The following is a 16170-nucleotide window of genomic DNA, read 5'->3' as shown; positions in this document are numbered from 1 at the left end:
AAAAGAGAAGGGAAGAGAGTAAAAAAATAGAGGAGAATACTTAAGCGCCTCACAAAATGAAGCTTGTGATATAGTACAACTCTCTCCAAGTCTTCCATTGCTTAAAAAAAATTGGATCGGAATGTCAACGACTGGCCATTATTGATAAGGAAGGAGTGGAGGGCTATTTATAAAAGTTCCAAAGTATGGATAATCTCAGCTCATTCGCCGTTCAAATTCAAAGTTTAGTCCAACCAACATACAAAAGCTCAAATATCAAAAAAAATAGCATCTAAGAGTTCAAATGCTAGAATTCTGGCATCTAAACTCTTAAAAACTCAACTACCAGCACCCAAAAGCTAGAATGTTGTTAGTTCGACAAGATCAAAATGGTGCTGCAAGCACCAAAACTTGAAATTTGGTTTTGCCCAATGCCAAAAAAATCTTGCAACTCGTATCCAATCTATTTATTAAATAAATCAAAAATTTAAATTTAAATCTAATTATTTTTATTAAATAAATAACTTAATTGAATTTCGAACGAAGGAATTTAAGGGTTTGGTAGTGTCTATCTCAATCCCCTGTTTTCCCATCTGAACTCGCGCCAACTCGGTTCGTTACGCCAGTCTTCCAGTGTGCATGTTTACGTGCCCTCGGGCCCACGCGGCATTCAATTGGCTCGCTTTCCGCTTGGATCATGGCAGCTTCCCGCTCGGGACTCATGGCTTTCGCGAGATATGATGCCTTTTCTCTGTCCATCTCTGGTCTGCATGCCGACAAGCTATAATGATACCGAAACATACTTTTCTTTTTTTCCCCCTCCCTTCACCTCCTTTTTCTTGCCAATCTCCATCTGGATTTGGCCTCCAACTATTGCATGGAGCCATGGAGGTAATCTTTTCAACTGAAGGTGGCAGCCAGCACTTACGCCAAATAATCTTTCGTTTTAGCATACAAACCTCAGGAGCAATTGTCAAGTGTTAGGTCTCTGTAATTCAAACGATAAGAAAGAATAGATGGGAAATGGAGTTTTGGAAGCCTGTCTTGGTGGGTCCGGGGTGAGCAGACTCCTTCAGAATGGCCTTCTTCCAGAAGTTCTCATCAGCTGACCATAATGTGTCTTCCTTGTGTCCTAATTGGTCATTTGGTTAAGTTTTGACATCGTTATGTTCCTCTAGACACTTTGCAAGTTGAATTGGAAAGAGTGCCTTGAAATCGATCTCGATTGTTTTTTTTTTTTGGGTACAACAGCGGCTCACATACGACAAATGTGGATGTAGCTAATAAAATTAGAAAAAAGAAATGACATCTTCTAAATGAGAAAGGAATTCGCACTGGTTTTAGTTACGAACCTGGATTAGGAATAGCTTATGTTGAATCTTTCAAAGTCATCACTAACTCAAGGGCAGACCGTGAGAAGTTACCCACACCCACACGTTGGTCTGTCGAATAGGCACTCGACCAATCTCCTTAGTGCTGCATAAATCCGAACAAGTTTGCATAATAACCCAACCGTGACCTCCATCAAGTACTCCTGATAATAATAATGCCCTAATACAGAGTTCGGATCCTCAGAGATGCATGTTCTGTGATGCAGACGAATGTGCAGCCCTCGATATCGTCCGATGATGGAGACAGATGTGCCATGTTCGACCGCTGTCCATCTCCATGATGAGATGCCATGGCCGCCTTCCAGGACTCTACAGTCTTTTGCACGCCGTGGAGCATCTTGACACATTCTTATGCACATCCTAATTGACATAAGGAGCGGAATAGAGAATGGTCGTGCCAAGCCTTTTGCGTGCTGGTCAGAACCTGTGGAAATTGGCAGTAGCAGAATAGTCGTTCCAAGCCTTTTGCGACCTCTAGAATTAGTCGATCCTGCCATAATAACCACATAATCTCATAGCTGAAAATTCGCCAGCCCAAACTCAACAAATCAGATACTCGCAGGAAACATGACAAGTATCATAACGGACAAATCCTTAAGTGGTCTAAGCTTGGTGGCACGAAGCAAACTCGAAATTCTTGGGCGGCGTCTAGCTCGCATGGACCTATAGATACTAACATGGGAGCCCAAGCCCAATTAGTACCAATCCTGAGGATGATGAAAGAAGCCCAACGCCTACGTAAAGAAAAAGATGGAGACATGGTCAATTAATCTAAACCGCATGCCGAAACAAATAAAACACAACTGATTATACCGAGATAAATCAGCAAAAATTCTATAAAAAATAGAGACCTTATATGAACCTTATAATGTAGATTTCTTCCTCTAAGCAAACAACCGAAGCCAGCTCTAGACACTTTGCAAGTTGAATTGGAAAAGAGTACTTTGAAATTGATCGCGATCGTTTATCATAAACAAAATAATGGTCGATTCATTGGCACGTATGGCCTTTTTCTTGCAAGCTAAAATACACGACACACGATTTTGATTATTTTATCAATAAGCTAATCATGTATAAGATCACATGTTTTCCATGGTGGGCTGTAGTTCCATGATTTGATGATACATTAAATAAAACCACCAGATTTAAAAGAGATAGTCTGCTAGAAGAAGAAGTTTGATTTTTACTCTCGAGTCGGAATTTTAGAGATGGGTAGCCATATTCTGCTTATTTTAAAATCCTTGAAATTAAAAATCACACCTACATAGTATTTGCCTAGTATGAAACTTTGTTAGCATGTAACCTTTACTTTGATGAGAATATTCCAGAAGATGCAGCACTATAATTGTACAATGCTAGACCTACCACTATTTTTGATTTACAAATACTCTAAATATTTCAAATAGCTTATTTTTGTTCTTTAACATACTTCACCTAGCTACGCTTTTAACAAGTATTAGTCAGCATAGGTGGCATCAATTTAATAAACCACAATTGGTCGACCAAAACTTAGGAAGCTTCATTTATAGCTAGCTCTTGACTTGAAATAATGCATCACAATTGCAGTGCTTGCAAAATATGACCACTGGACAAGAAACCTATTATTAAACTTAAAGGATGAACTGGTGAATAGGCGTGTGTACTCTTTGCCAAATTAATGGAGGTCCATATTGGGGTGGCCTTTCCTCTAGTGGCTCGGCCGCCGCCTTTGACAGTCCATCCTTTTTTGATCATACTTGTAGCCTCCACATAAAACCCTATGATTTTTCTTTTTTTTTGGTACAACAGCGGCTCACACTCGATTGATGCAGTCAATAAAATTAGAAAAAAGAGACGACATCTTCAATCGGTAAATGAGAAATGAATTAGCACTAGTTTCAATTACGGACCTGGATTAGGAATAGCTTATGTTGAATCTTCTAAAGTCATCACTAACTCAGGGGCAGACCGTGAGAAGTTACCCACACCCACACGTTGGTCTGTCAAATAGGCACTCGACCAATCTCCTTAGCGCTGCATAAATCCGAACAAGTTTGCATAACCCAACCGTGACCTCCATCAAGTACTCCTGATAATAATAATACCCTACTACAGAGTTAAAGACGCATGTTCCATGACGCAGCCGGATGTGCAGCCCTCGATATCGTCCGATGATGGAGATGGATGTGCCATGTTCGACCGCTGTCCATCTCCATGATGGGATGCCATGGCAGCCTTCCAGGACTCTACAGTCTTTTGCACGCCATGGAGCATCTTGACTCATTCTTATGCACATCCTAATTGACATAAGGAGCGGAATAGAGAATGGTCGTGCCAAGCCTTTCGCGTGCTGGTCAGAACCTGTGGAAATTGGCAGTAGCAGAATAGTCATGCCTAGCCTTTTGCGACCTCTAGAATTAATCGATCCTGCCATAATTACCACACAATCTCATAGATGAAAATTCGCCAGCCCAAACTCAACAAATCAGATACTCGCAGGAAACATGACAAGTATCATAACGGACAAATCCTTTAAGTGGTCTAAGATTGGTGGCACAAAGAAAACTCGAAATTCTGGAGCGGCGTCTACCTCGCATGAACCGACGGATACTAACATGGGAGCCCAAGCCCAAGTAGTACCAATCCTGAGGATGATGAAAGAAGCCCAAGGTCTACATAAAGAGGGAGACATGTTTTTTTCTCTTTTTTTTTGATGGAAAATGGCTGACGTCAGGAACTTCCCCCGATTCATTAAAGAAAAAGATGGAGACATGATCAATTAATCTAAACTGCACACCCAAACAAATAAAACACAACTGATTATACCGACATAAATCAGCAAAAATTCTATAAAACACAGAGACCTTATATGAACCTTATAATGTAGATACCGCAATATTGTTAATTACCAACACTTTCTTGAGTAATTTCAGATCAGTTCCCTTCAGGGATGACCATCTCAAATAATTTTCTTGTTTATTCGTGATCAATTAATGAATAAATTTTATTCAATAGGTCAGACCAGCCAATTATACTTCAGTAGCAGGCATGGCTTTCCACCTGCATATAAAATAAAAAGGCTCAAGAGTACAAAATTAATGGATCCCCGCAGAGGCCACATACCAACAGCAGAAACCCAAATTTCTGGAACAACGAGCACATCTAGAAGGCAACATATTCATAAGAAAGCTGTTTTGCAAGAATAGCTCTGTTGCACAGCCAATTCATGTCTAGCCAGAAAGGGTGAAAATAATAATAATAATAATAATAATAATAATAATAAATCAGTAGACAGGTTACCCAGACCCAGCCATGCGCTTCTTGTGCAACTGCTCACCAACCATGTACTCACTTTTGTCCATTGCCTTCTTTGTTAGCTCATAACCAGCAAAATTCATTGCACCAAGATGTGCAATCCAGAAGAAGCTGGGGACAGCGCCCTTAAAGAGGCCAGTGAGCCCGTCTTTACGAAGAATGGAGAAGGCCACCATTTGCATCGAAAATGGCCGGCCCTGCGGAGCGATCGTCATCCTTGTCTTCATCACATCAAAAGGAGCTGTAATGACAACAGCAACCCACCAGACAAAGCCCCCACCATGACAATCTCCTAAGGTTCCAAATCTCGGTTAAGAAAATTCTGTGCAGCCTTTAGAACGAGCCGGAACCAAGAGTTAATTTACATGCAAATTTTGTAGAAAAACTGTATAGGTGGTGGACCCAACAGGAAACTATATCATGCAATTACTTTTATTGCTTCACATTCTAAACAAGAAACCTGACATCGACCGGATCACTTTCTCCGCACTTAGAAAGTTATTCATGATGAAGGGAAAGAAAGAAATGCTGTAGGTTGATTTAGATCACAGTTTCTGGCACCAATAAATATTTATCACTTGAAAATGCATTCTAGTTATAGAGAAAACGATGTTAATGCTATCATACTTCAGGAAAGCTGTTGCTCCTACCCCCACTAGCACAAATTCCACACAATAATAGTTTGCCAGCCAGCTGTATCAGGAGAAACTGGTTATGGTAGTTTTGGTTTCTGAAAATACCTAAAAATTTAGCGCCTGTTTAGTACTGTTGCAATTTTTGTGTTTCTGTTTCCCTACAAATTAGTGAAACATCACATGGAGATTAAAGTTAGAGAAAGTGTTCGCACAAAACTTCTGCCATTCCTTGCTCTTATTTTCACTTTCTCTAAAAGCAATAAATCTCTGCTGCCAAAAGCTCCAGAGGTTTTATAAACAATTTAGAAAGCAATAGAGTTACATCATACATATTCGTTCGGACTAGTTCAATTTTCTTCTTAGAATTTTGAAAACAGAAAACAAGCAGGGCCAAGGGAGGAAGAAGAGAATTGTCAATCTGAGCAACAAGAATGCATATACAAAAGCTTTCATGTCAAACATGCATTCATATTGTCCATTAATTTTTCATGAAAATTTTATTTTTTTTGTTCTACAATTTTTAAATATACGGTTTTTTTGATCCATGCATCTTAGGTTGTTATAAGTTTTCCTCCTTTCCACCCACCAAAAGGGAGGGGAGGGAAAAAGACTAATTAGCAGCAGAAACTTCAAAATACACAGATGGACAAATATATAGAACATATAGGGATATGCGCCATATAATAACTAAATGGTGCATTCAAATATCATGAAAATTCGTATGAATTTGTTGGAGTAAAATTTTATTCAAATGAGCATGATTAACTCAGATACGTATCCACAAACTCTATAAACAATACATGTGATCAGGAAAACCCAAATTGCAACCTAGTTCAAGTTGCAACAAAAGGAAATGGCATATTCAGGTTAAGGATTTTCTGGTTGTTTGGAATTTTTATTTTCTGGGAATTTAGTGCTATAAATCCTACAGAAAATCAATCACAAGAACTGTCCAGAATATAATAGATAAAACTAAATTGCACACTCAAGCTGCATATAAATGGCATACACTGGCTGAGGATTTCTGATTATTTGGAATAATTCTTCCACAAAGTTTTTCTGGGAATCCTCAGCAAATCTATCATCTAGACATGTCATAATTGAAAATCTGAAAACCTGTACGACAGTCAGTCAGAAGGCTTTAGTTAAATTTCCACTTACAAAAGGAATCATTAAGATTAATGATAATACTTATAGTATCCATAAAGAAAATGACTACCTTTTTAGCTTCCGCATAAAGACCCATGCCAGCGACATAGAATGGGACCTCCCGAAAAACCGTTGCACCAGTCCCTTGAAAGAAACTTTTGAGATCATCTTGGTGCATGGTACCCACAATTGCCTCTACTACATTGTCAACAATGCCTGCCTGTACCCACTGCTTTAAAACTTCATAAGGAATTCAAACAGCTGTTCCCAGGATTGTGCTGCAGAAGGACGACAAGGATTGCACCTACATGAGAATATACGTCTCACTTACAGAATCTGCATAGTGTGATACTACTTTATCCCAAATTCTAAGTTGTCCCAGTTTCAAAGACTTGATGAAACAAACAAGTCCTCAATTTTATCAAATCACGCTGCAATAAACCCCTTGATTATGCCCTACATATGGTGCATCATGATGGGAAAGGTAGTTACAGTGAACACAGAGAATCCGATTGTGATGCAATTTCGCAATAAAAGTAAGACTATACGGACAGAAAACTACCAGATGAAGACCAAAAACAATTAACATGTTTAAAGATATTTACAACAGGTCATTGATGGAAATCTGACTTTTCACAAGAATGGCAGTAAATATGATAATATAAAGAAAAACATAAAAATCCACATGCTTTAATTTACCTGAATATCTGGAAGTGTTGGGGCAACATTTATTAAAACTAACTTGCTTGCTTCCAAAAAACCAGTCTTCAATCAATGGCTGCAAGTGAAAACAGAGATGAGTGCTACAGTAGCTCCAAGCTGTGATAGTGGGAAAAGAATGCTAACCTCGAAAATCGCCCAAGAATTGCTCTATATATCCCCGAAGCCCAAGTTGCAGAAATTTTGATACAAGTTCTGGGAATGAAAGAATTAATGCTTGTACACATCTGATAAACCACAAATCTGTTACAATGGGAAGAGCTACCCAATAAAATTATACATATTAAAGTGAGATGAAGCAATACACCATGAGAATAGCACCAGCAAATATGCAAAAGATACAATTCCTTTTCTACTTAATACTGCATGATAGAAATTTCTGCTAATTCTTTTATTTTTTTCCTGCTCGTGGAAGGGTACTTGAATGTTGAAGAAGCTATATTTATCATGAGATCAACATTTCAACGTGTAAGTACAAAAGGCTTTTCCTTCTTGTATTACGAGATGATAAAATGGGGCATGGACAAAAGAAAACACTATCTTCTTCCACCAATTAGGTAGATCATGTGAATAGCATTGCTTTGACAATCAGCATCCAATCAAAACCAGCAATTGTACCATGATTTTTTCACATTAAACACATGTGAGTCTAGAAATAAAAAATTGAATAATATGTAAGGCCTTTTAATTTTTTCTGCATAGTATATTATTATTTTACTTATGCACTTTATACTTTCAAAACTTCACAAATTAAAAAAAAACACATTCTTTATTTACATGGGCATGTAGGTGAAAACCATGTATATGCAGCATCCAACACAAAAGCCCTTTTCTTGACGTGCACTTGCATCAAATTGATGAGGCTCACAAATTAAGGGTGTTTTGGTGTCATTTGCATTGCATGTAGACAGTTTTCACCCACGTGTTTGTAGTTTTAACCCAATGAAAAAATTTAAATCTGTCATACTTGATTTTCCATATAAGCAAAATATAGGTTTTTCAGCATGGTTCGGAATAGGGACAAGAACCCTGCTTTCTTCTTTTTCTGGACACACACACATACAAAAAAAAAAAGGAAAAAAAGTTGCTGTTTCTCCTTTCTTCAGTATAACTAGAGATTCAAGGCAAAACAAATCTGAGGAATTCTGTCCTTTCTTGAACAAGATAAGTAGGGTAACATTGCATGTAAACTCAACTAGCCTTCAGATGATGCTCATCGGGAATGAAGGAACAACATGTTGACAGGATAATGACACCACCATAATGCTTCAGTGCTACGTGATAAACACATATCAACACATTTGATATATTCTGCTGTTGTCTATAATACCTAAACATCACCATGCACATAACCATAAAAAATTAAAAAAATGTGAAACTTGAGTTGAACACCTTCCTATTTATTTAGATCAATTGATAATGCAATGTGTTTTTCACCAAGACAGGGATCATTTCATTTAATCAAAATCACCCAAACAATAAAAAGTTCTATCATGTATGCGCATGTTGGTTCGTTGAGGGGGCACCTTAATTGTATCAATGGGATGCATCACAGAAGTAGAAAGTGCACAAGCAAGACCTCCTGCCAAAGCAGACTTTAGAACATTTTCAGCAGATATATCCACAGGTGGAGGAACAGCTACAAGTGTAGCAGCTTCAAACCAGATACTCCTGTACATAATATCTAGGATGAGCCTCAAGTTAAAAAATTAAACAACTATCAAATGATTATTCCCTTGAGAGATGTAACAGACAATAATAAGGTTGTGATTCCAACATGCACATAAATATAACGTTTATACCAATAGTAATGGAAGGATGGATGTGTGTACCAATAATTATAATAAGAAATGAAACCAAGCAACTCCTTCAACTTGAGAATTTTTGTAAAACATAAAATAACATAAAAATATTCCCAGAGATATCTAAAAAGATCAAATATGTGATACACTTTGTCCAAAAAAATAAGAAGCTACAAAGGGCAAAAGGAAGTAAATAGGAATGCACATTTGTCAATAGAGTATCTTCACATATAAGCATTTAGTTCCTGATGAATGTTTTATTTGCACCTTTTTATCATACTTGCAAAATCATCACCAAATTAAATTTCAAGCCACGAAGAACCTTTTATGAGTCTTTTCTATCTAAACCTACAAATTCTTATATGTTAATGGCCATAAAGTAAACAGCTAATAACAGGTTCACAAGCATTTTTCTAAGCCTTCCAGTAAAACCGTCCACTATTTGAATACATCAATCTTAGCAAGACACGTCAGACATGTTAGTCTTATTTAGCAACATATGCAAAAAACAGAACCATCCCATTGCAGTGATTCATGCTTCAGCATAAGCAAAAACCAGTATTTACAAGCTTTCACAATACCAGGACTTGATGTATCCACAGGTAGATATGTCCTGGGCACAACAATAAAAAGAATCCTTGGAAGGGTGGCAAGTAAGTACATGCAACTATGGATACTTGACAAGAATTACAAGTGAATCTGCAGGCAGAAGCCTTGGGCCTTAAAGATATTATTAGTTTGAACATGAAATCTAAGAAATCAAATAATGAGACAGATTAAAAAAATATGGAAACACAACTGAGATTGTTGACTTCTATATTTTTCCTAGAAGTTCTTTAACTTCGGGAACAATAATATGACACAGATCAGTGCTCTAGAAGCAATAATTTATTGTCCATACAATCTTCATTCACTACATAGAAAATTTCTTTATAATAGCCTACTTTCACCAAATCGTGGATCATCTTCAAGTCTCTCTGAAGGAAGCAGCAGCATAAAATTGCGGAAATGACTGTATGAAATAGATCCTTCAGTATCTGCATTCAGATAATGCATCATAGCAACAGCATTATCTTCATTAGCAGGAAGGCCTGCACTTTTGAGCGATGTCAAGATTTGATTTTTTTGAAGTGTTCCAGACTTGCTCAAACAGAGGGTTGTGTAAGCTCTAAATATTTTCGGCTCCTTCTGCTCCATCAAGGACAAAAACTGTTTCCGCCCAATTGACTTTGAAAATATGTTGCTTTGAGTGCAGTGCTGAAAATCCCAAGAATACCTTCTTGGCAGCCTTCTCTTCCTCATTGCAATTTCAAGGTCTTCAAGGGTTACCTGACCATCACCATCTCTATACAACTCCTCAAAAAATCGCCTTCCTATAGACTTTTTAATCTTGCAGTCATGAGACCAAGTGCTTATTCAATTCCAGAACATATTCAAACTATTAAATATGTACCTGACCATCACCATCTCTATACAACTCCTCAAAAAATCGCCTTCCTATAGACTTTTTAATCTTGCAGTCATGAGACCAAGTGCTTATTCAACTCCAGCCAAAAGAAGTGCTGCATAAGATAGTCCACAGACAAGCAAAGGGTGTATAGAAATATGTACAGCTTGTCATTGAAAAATCAGTGCCAGCAAAATCTTGACTGTAGCAAAGTTGAAGAGGTACCGTTTCCTAATCACAATATTAACATTAGCTGGCATTCAAATTAAAATAATGGAACTTTTCCTCTGATATCCTCTTCAACTTTATGATGTCTTTAGAATACATAAGGTGAATTTGTAATTTTCTGACAATGACAATGTGTCTGTTTTCATATTTTTGTGCAAGGAAGAACAATTGATAACTTGTTCTTAAGAGGTCTGATTAATCACCTGAGGGATGGAAGTGAAATGATAAACATATCCGATTTAAGGTTAAGGGCCAGTCTTACCTGAGCACTTCAAATTTTGGCTTTCTTGATGTGTCCGGACGCTTAGACACCTGGAAACTTCATGACACTACTTGACGCTTCATATTAAACAAATCATAGTATCATCATATTTTTGCATATCAATTTTTAGTACACATACCTTGAACTTCAAGTGTGATATAACATTAATAAACATTTGGTCAACTCTATCGAAATATTAAGCAGTTGGTCTCCCAAATTATTCATTATTTAGAATACACACATACATATTTACAAACGCATTAGACAAGATGGATGAGTCCCAGTGTCCAATTTTCTGAAGGTTCCTGTGTCCAACTCTATTGGACACTTGGACAGTTGGCTTAACATGTCGAGGCAACATTGGTGACTCTCGTTCATATATAATTCCGGTCGACCTTCCCTCTTATTTCATGTTTTTGCATTTCAGGCTAGACAACAATTTAAAGAAATTTTGAGAACAGATTTAGAGGAAGAGAGAGGATTTGATGGAAGGGGCAAATATCACCTCTTAAATAAAGGTTAAACAATCTTCGGGACAGGCCCTGGCATCAGAAAGGCTAGAAACATTAACCTAACCATGTTTCATAATAAGCTTTGAACTTTGAAGAGTAATTGTATAGATAAGATACCTTAAGCTAATGGGGAATTTTGTACTCCTTTAAATCTTTTAGAACATCTATTAGGTTCAATGTGGTACAGGTTTAAAAAGAATTTAATGTGGTCCCACAATGCCTGAGTTTTTTTTTCCCCTGGACTTTCTTGAATGCCATCAAGAAAAATATTATGGTTAAGGACTAGTTCAAGGTGAGAGAGATGGAGATTGAACATCCGTTTAGACTAGCAATCAGAAGGACCATGTTCAAAGATGAGGAAGAGGTATAAGATTGTGGAGGTGAGTGCTAGGGAAACATCTCCACGACTTCCTTTTACTATTTTCTCATGGATAGGAATATATGCTCTAGCATCCAAGATTTAGTTTCAAAAACTATAATTTCATTGCAAAATACAGGTGCTTGTTTTCTTGTCACTATAAAAATCTTTGCCTCAAATACCTTTTAAAGCAGAAAGTGGCATCTAAATAGTGCAATTCTTGTCTACCAGAGGACTAGAGCATGCTCATTATCTCTTTTTCTGAGGGAACCTAACAGACTTTTTGGAGCTCATTGAATAGTTCTTAGCCTTCTTAAACCACTGGTGTCCCCATAAGATTTGGGTTCAAGCGTTAAAACATAAAAAAATCATGGATTACAAAAATACTAATGTTTGGCGAAGACCTATAACACAATGGGACAACAAGATTTTTAAAGGTAAGACCTTATATATCATGCATCTTACAGTGGATATCAAGTCAATGAAGAATAGTTAGGGCACTCGTTCTTCTCTTGTGCTCTTAGAAGGTGAGGCTGTAACTGGTAGCAGTATTTACCAATTTACATGCAAATTTTGGACACTTTGTGCTGTTGTGTTTTTTTTTTTTTTTGGTCTTGTCGGTTTTCTTCTTAAAACTATGTCCGCAAATGGGGAGGATGGTTTTCTAGAAATTGCTTTTTTATTGATAATTTCAACAACACTTGTAAAGCTTAACATGTGCATAAAATATGCTTTGATGCTACTACATCTAGCGGACTCTTCATAAGAAAAATATTTTTGCGATATACATTTCCATGCTGTTTTTCCAATGAAGGTCTCATAAACAAGAAAAGCATACTCTTGCATCTTATCAAACTGCATGGAAATTTGACAAGAGAGAAAAAATGAATGAATATTAGAAACAAATAAGGACATACGAACTTCAGTAATATCAACCAACACGACATGCATGCAATCCAACTATCAACATAAGAAAATGAGATAGTGGAATTTGGACAAATTTGTATCTCCAATGCTAAATGACAACAAGGCCTAGCAGTCAAAAATTGATGTTCACATCATTGTGGCTATAGTGTAAAAGCTTGGATTATACTTAATAATATCTATTCTGATATCAATTGTCATTGGTCATAACATTCCCTGGTTACTTTAGACTTTTGTGGTTGTCTCCAACTTATATATTGAAATTAGTAGTCATGGTTTTGGCACATCCATAGTCTCAAATAATGATATTAGGTACTTGGATATCTTTCATTACCTTGCATGGATACTTCAGATCCATATTGATATGTGCAGGCGTGGGATACACAGGTGTCCATGTCCATCATAACCTCATGATTAGTGTCTTCAGCATCAAAGTCCAGCATGACTAACAAAACTTGTTCGAATTCATTTCTTTTCAAGACATGCAATATCAATAGATAAATTTACTACATATACATGTTTTGGCTAAACATCTTCAAAGTCTAAACTTCTTTGAAGGCCAAGAAATTTGCTTGAGTTCTACCTTTCTGGTTTGTCATGCTATTAAAGCAATAAATATATAGCACTTCTTTTCCTATGAAACCAGCTTACCAACTTGTAGACTTTATAACCTTAAGCTTCCCAAATTACACGCTTCATATATGTGGAATTTCAACACTCATGTCCATACTCATGAGCCCTCCCTGCATAAAATGCCTAAACCTTAAGCTGGATATGGACATTTTCTCCATGAAACCCTCACATGTCCTTTGTTCCGATTGGGACTTTTGATCATTGGTTTAGTAGCTAATATTATCTTGGAACTTGTCCAAATTTTATTGAGGTTTCTCGCTATGCGTGAACACTTGTCTATATCATATAATCATTAAAACAACATCTAATTCTGCATAATACGACATTAATGATGACTATGGAAAAGCTGTGACACATGAAATTAATGCTGACAGATATACATCAAAACCCAATGCTAGAAGTTAGATTATGATGGAAAAAGTGAATTGATGTCAGAATATGAAAGAAATAGTGACTTAAGTACATACCTTCGGCCTCCATGTATTGGAAGAAGTCTTGAACTGAGAATAGTTTCTTCTTGTCAGGATGATCTGTTGACGATTTCCCTGACTGAGGGATGAACTCAATCAACTCAGTCAACGAAATAGATGAGAGCATGGACTTAAGGTGCTCAACATTTGACAATGGAATGTTCAGCAATCCACTCACGAAATTCTGTGGCAAACTACTCTCAGTTTCTTTCCAATCACCATTGGAGCATGGTCCTCGATCTCATCATTTCTTGGAGGTGTGTCCCCTGGGAAACTACCCTAGAAAACCTCATATTCGAGAAGAATCCATCAAAATATGCTTCCTTTCTATTAATTAGACCCTTAATTATCTCCTCATGATCGAACTGAGGAGCAGGGCAAGGATTTAAGTGGCTGCTCGCAGCTCTTCAAGCCTTTTCCCTCTCAATGCAGATTAAACACATGAAGATTCTGGACCAAGTTATCAAATACAAAGCAGAGAAGCAATTCAAACAACAAGATTTCCCCATCCTTCGGGGCCAAATTCTTAGATTTACTCCGAAACGCGGCCTTGTATAATCCTCTCTTTTTAGGTTTAACATGCAAGGGATCAGCAAAGGAATCGTCTTCTTGGCCTCACTGCTTCCCGAAACACTCCTTGACGGATTTGAACGGGCTTGGGAAGACCTGCAAGAAACTGTTGAACATGAGAGACCAGGTCACGGCAAAATGCAAGCAATTAACACATGATCCATCGCTGTCTTCTTCCTTTGCCCCTTTCTTGAACGCCTGGCCCTTCCGGCCGCCGCCACCGGCATTCCCGCCGGAAGAATTAGGGAACAGCGCTCCAAGAAAGGAATTGATCGGGATGTTGATGGCCACGAAGTCTTTCTTCCTCTCCTCCACCGCAGCGACCACCGCATCCCGGCCAACATTTTTCTTAACCGATCCATGAAAAACCTCCGAGAAGTTGCCGTTCTTGGCCTCGTTTCTTCTTGAATTCAACCAATGGGACTCGATATCCTTGGCTTCGCGTAAGAACCCGGATTCGAGAGGGGATAAGGCATCTCTCATAGCATGGAGGAGGGATTCCACCGGATCACGGCCGGAAACCATGACGCGAACCCTACAGACGATCGGAGACCGGTCATCTCACCGGCGCGAGAAGATTGCATAACTATCAGGAGATACGATTGCCGGAATGGAAACCCTAGAGCTATCTCCAAGCGGAGTGGGGGTTCGATCTCTGCAGAGGAGGAGGAGCCGGCAGAGAAGAACAGGAAGCGACGGCTCGGTGAGTGAGGATGGCCCAATACGGATATCAAACAGTTACTAAAATTAGTATTTATATTATATTATCCATTAATCCCGGCAATCCGGGATATAAATGAAATATTAAACCAATATTAATAATATCTATATTTATTCTAAAGACAAAAAGATTACATATCCGATATTAATTACATTTCTATTTTTATGGTTGGACTCCTGTAGTTTGGGAGCTATAAACAATATGGACCAATAGAAATATTAAATTTATATGTACAACTAAAATATTTAAGATAAATAAGATTATGAAAAAAAATAGAAAAAATAATTAAAGCTGATAAATTTTTTTTGAAGTTTGGAAATATTTAAGTATTGTAGGAGTAACTTGATTAATTTGTTTCATAAAATATTAAAAAAATATTTGATGAATAAAAAAAGAATACTATAGTGTTAATTTATAGGAATAAAAATAATATTTAAAATTATTCTAACTGTGATGATATTAACTTAATATAATATATTATGGGACATTGGAAAAGAATAATTGACTCCATGTTAAAGTATGATACGAAAGATTAAAAGGTCAATTTACTTTCGTGTACAAAAACATCAACTATAGAAGTTATATTTTCAAAGATTAATAAAAATATATATATAAAAAAATCTTAATATATTTTTTATTGACTTAGAAAAAGTATATAATAAAATATTCAGAGAAGTATTATAGTAGATGTTAAAAGAAAAAGAATTTTCCGTTAGATATACAATATGATTAAGGACATATGCAATGGAGTAATTATTCATATGAGAAATACGGATAGTAATACTAATAACTTTCCAATTACAATGATATAAGTTCTTACATTTTTGCACTAGTTATTGGAGGAGCTTACTAATCATATCCATGGGAATATTCATTGGTGTATGTTATTTTAATGATACGATGTTAGTGGATAAAACTAAGGTTAAGTCAGAATATAAATGAACGTATTAGAATCCAAAAATTTTAAGTTAAGTAGGACAAAACAAAATATATAGAATGTAGTTTAGTAAAATTAGAAATGGAGATGAAGATGGAGTAACAATTGAGGATCATGAAAAGCTAGCTAAAAAGGATA

The 16170-nt window shown here is 36.9% G+C and overlaps 1 long non-coding RNA gene across 7 annotated transcripts; it reads right to left on the bottom strand.

Annotated features, from left to right (window-relative positions):
- Positions 1-4490: 4490 nt before the first annotated feature.
- Positions 4491-15088, bottom strand: LOC103718130. 7 transcript variants are annotated; one of them, XR_003387706.2, is made up of 7 exons: positions 13802-15088; positions 8695-8839; positions 7295-7395; positions 7148-7226; positions 6519-6752; positions 6309-6415; positions 4491-4995 (listed from the first exon to the last, which is right to left on the bottom strand). It is a non-coding gene; the product is annotated as an uncharacterized LOC103718130 (long non-coding RNA). The 7 variants fall into 7 exon arrangements; XR_605776.4 differs by having other exon boundaries at positions 4491-4956; XR_005514377.1 differs by lacking the exon at positions 13802-15088 and adding exons at positions 9915-10350; positions 10424-13784 and having other exon boundaries at positions 4497-6415.
- Between the last annotated feature and the right edge of the window lie 1082 nt (positions 15089-16170).

This window comes from Phoenix dactylifera, chromosome 12 (assembly GCF_009389715.1).
Source record: "Phoenix dactylifera cultivar Barhee BC4 chromosome 12, palm_55x_up_171113_PBpolish2nd_filt_p, whole genome shotgun sequence".
Lineage (NCBI taxonomy): Eukaryota > Viridiplantae > Streptophyta > Magnoliopsida > Arecales > Arecaceae > Phoenix > Phoenix dactylifera.
Note: the sequence above shows the minus strand (reverse complement) of the source record. Positions and strands in the feature narration are given on the sequence as shown.